The sequence below is a fragment of the Sinocyclocheilus anshuiensis genome, unplaced genomic scaffold (genome assembly GCF_001515605.1).
Source record: "Sinocyclocheilus anshuiensis isolate Anshui unplaced genomic scaffold, SAMN03320099.WGS_v1.1 scaffold113, whole genome shotgun sequence".
Classification (NCBI taxonomy): Eukaryota; Metazoa; Chordata; class Actinopteri; order Cypriniformes; family Cyprinidae; genus Sinocyclocheilus; species Sinocyclocheilus anshuiensis.
Genome location: NW_015539827.1, coordinates 504,711 through 508,389, shown reverse-complemented (window position 1 = coordinate 508,389; position 3,679 = coordinate 504,711). Strand labels below are relative to the sequence as shown.

At 36.2% G+C, this 3,679-nt stretch overlaps 1 long non-coding RNA gene across 1 annotated transcript; it reads left to right on the top strand.

Annotated features, from left to right (window-relative positions):
- The first annotated feature begins 1,882 nt into the window (after nt 1–1,882).
- Nucleotides 1,883–2,479, top strand: LOC107684224 (uncharacterized). Its single transcript, XR_001633830.1, has 3 exons — nt 1,883–1,953; nt 2,093–2,208; nt 2,340–2,479. It is a non-coding gene; the product is annotated as an uncharacterized LOC107684224 (long non-coding RNA).
- The last annotated feature ends 1,200 nt before the right edge of the window (nt 2,480–3,679 follow it).

Genomic DNA, 3,679 nt, shown 5'->3' with positions numbered 1-3,679 from the left:
CTTAATTGAGGCAAGTGAGGCCTGCAGCTCTTTAGATGTTGTTCTGGGTTCTTTTATGACCTCCTGGATGAGTCGTCGTTGTGCTCTAGGAGTAATTTTGGTAGTCTGACCACTCCTTTGAAGGTTCACCACTGTTCCAAGTTTTCTCCATTTGTGGATAATGACTCTGACCGTGGTTCGATGGAGTCCCAAAGCCTTAGAAATGGCTTTATAACCCTTTCCAGACTGATACATGTCAACTATTTAGTTTCTCATCTGTTCTTGAATTTCTTTAGATCACGGCACGATGTGTTGCTCTTTAAGCATGCTTCACTTTGTCAGACAGGTTCTATTTAAGTGATTTCTTGATTCAACAGGTGTGGCAGTAATCAGGCCTGGGTGTGGCTAATAAAAATTAACTCCGTTTTCTAACATAAAGTGGTTAATCACAGTTCCCTTTCGAACGGTCTCTCCCTTAGCGTCTCACGCAACGCTCATTCCCTTATCTCAAGGAACCGAGGTTACGTTAGTAGCCGGAGCGTTATTTCATGATTTAACAGGAGGAGGCAATTAATTTTTCACGTAGGGCCCAGCTAACAGGGAACATTCCCAGAACATTCACTAACGTTCTTTAAAAGTTGTGTAAATGTTAGTACAAAACGTTATTAAAATAATGTTTTTAGAACGTTCTTATAACGTTGTTAATGTTCTTGTAACGTTGATAGAAAACGTTCTTAGAACAACGTTCTTGGAACGTCTTTAAGACGTTATTTGTACTTGATGAATGTTCTTATAATGTTGATAGAAAACGTTCTTAGCACAACGTTCTTGGAACGTCTTTAGGACGTGATTTGTTCTTGAATGTTCTTATAACGTTGATAGAAAACGTTCTTAGAACAACGTTCTTGGAACGTCTTTAAGACGTTATTTGTACTTAATGAATGTTCTTATAATGCTGATAGAAAACGTTCTTGGAACGTCTTTAGAACGTGATTTGTACTTGATGAATGTTCTTATAATGTTGATAGAAAACGTTCATAGAACAACGTTCTTGGAACGTCTTTAGGACGTTATTTGTACTTAATGAATGTTCTTATAATGTTGATAGAAAACGTTCTTGGAACGTCTTTAGGACGTTATTTGTACTTTATGAATGTTCTTATAATGTTGATAGAAAACGTTCTTAGCACAACGTTCTTGGAACGCCTTTAGAACGTTATTTGTACTTGATGAATGTTCTTATAATGTTGATAAAAAACGTTCATAGAACAACGTTCTTGGAACGTCTTTAGGACGTTATTTTGCCCGCCATATACCTGTTTGCCATTGTTTGACCCTGCCTGTTTACCACGTCTCTTTAATAAAGCTTGCAGATGGATCCACACGTCTCACGTCTCGTCAGCCCCGTTACAATAGGGCTATACACTGTAAACCCCAATGTTGTCATTAATAAAGAAATCAAGTTATCATAACTTAATATTACTTAAAATGCCAAGTTTTGGTGTCAAAAATGAAACAGGTATGTTTAATTAACTCATTTGGGAGCAAAAATCTTTCGAATTAAGATTTTAAGTGTAATGAACTCAAAATTTCAATTTATTTAAATTATGCTCTGTCTCTGTTTAATATGATTGGTTGTGTTTGAAATTCTGCCTTGACAAACGCGCTGATTGGTTGATATAACACAAGGCGGTAAGTTTTGGTCGTTGTGAATTTGCTGAAGCAGCGGTCCAGACTGAGGCACTGCAGAGAGAGCCATCTAAAAGATGAAAATCAAACGTTAAATTGGTAAGTAGAGAATAAAACGCATATATACACTTTTCTTAAGTACCTTACAAGTTTGATTGTAATGTTATTTGAAAGGTATAATAGCAAATTTCCCGTTTGTCTCCCGCAGCGGCACTAGCATACAGGCGGTCGTCGTGAAGCAGGCGGGCAGAGAGCCTTGTCATAAAGACTCATTGAAGTATGCTGGTAGGTTAAAGGGATAGTTCACCTAAAAATGAAAATTTGCTGTTAATTTACTCACTATACTTCATAAGACCTTAATGTATCATCAGGAGCCACAATATTAAATTAGTTTTTCCTGTGTATGTTTTTTTGACTCTCATAGTGCCAGTAGCCGTTGACCTGCATTATATGAATCAGCAAGGACCACAGTTTCAGCTAAAAATCTTCTTTAGTGTTGAACTGAAGAAGAAAAGTCACCTACATTTGGATGGCTTGAGGGTGAGTAAATTAACAGCATATTTTCATTTTTTTAGTGAAATATCCCTTTATTTTGCACCTTTTGAAATGTATGCGAGTTTGGATGCATGTGAATCAATTTTAATTTGTTGATGTTTATTCATCTTCTCTAGATGTTCGATGATCGCAGCCATGATCCTTGATGTGTTCAATGTATTCTACTTTCCCTGGGGCAGAAAGACCTGCAGCCTAAAATAGTCTTTGGTAAACCTATTTGGTAAAAATGTAAAAAAAAAATATTTTGCACACTTTGAATAGCTACTACCATTCACAAATACTGTGCACATTTCTATGCTCCATACAGATTCACATTTTGGTGACTGTTAAAGTGTTTCTGTTGAAAATGTGACAACAATATGAGCTTACTCTTGTATAAAAGCATTGTTTATGTTAAATACATTAATGCAGGTGACAAACATGTTTTGAGAGTGTAGATGTCCGATGATCGCAGCCATGATCCTTGATGTGTTCAATGTATTCTACTTTCCCTGGGGCAGAAAGACCTGCAGCCTAAAATAGTCTTTGGCAAACCTATTTGGTAAAAATGTAAAAACATTTTTTTTTTTTTTGGACACTTTGAATAGCTACTACCATTCACAAATACTGTGCAAATGTCTATGCTCCATACAGATTCACATTCTGTTGACTGTTGAAGTGTTTCTGTTGAAAATGTGACTTAACAATATGAGCTTACTCTTATATAAAAGCATTGTTTCTGTTAAATACATTAATGTAGGTGACAAACATGTCTGTTGTTGTTCAGTGTGCTTTTAATTGTTCTGATACTCCAAGTATTGTAATTGTATTTTTTTTTAATGTTATTATGCAGTTAAGTCAGTATACATTATCGAAATTCATCTATGTCGTGTAACCCAGATAAAGTTGTTGATGTGAAGAAAAAATTGTTTGAATGATTTATACATTTCTTAAAGCCAATAAACACAACAATATATAAACTGGAACATTTGAGTTTAGTCTGTTTGCTTTTTAAGCTATCTGTACTTAAAGATAACTTAACTTTTTTTTTATCTGTAACACTCCAAAGAGAAAGGAAAAATTTAAATCGCATCTTATGACCCCTTTAATGATAGGCAGCACGTTTATTAGACGGCTGTCTCTTTAACACCGAACAAACACAGATCTAAAAATACTGTTACACATGCGTTTACGTTCACTTAAGACAAAAAAAGGGCTGTGTTTATGATGATATACTGACGTATTTCGTGCATACTGGTCGATAAATGTGAAAGAGAAGTCAGTTCTGGCCCGGAACAACCTTTGTGGAAATGCACGGAACAGTTCGAGAACGGACACAGGTCGGGAACCTGCATCGGGACCACTGTTCTCTGCGCTCGCGCTTCATATGTCTGCGCTGCACGCAAACAGTGTGCAAGTTCTTTCCCTTCCTGCACTTAAATAGTTTAAAATCACATTAAAATGCGAACGCGGGAAT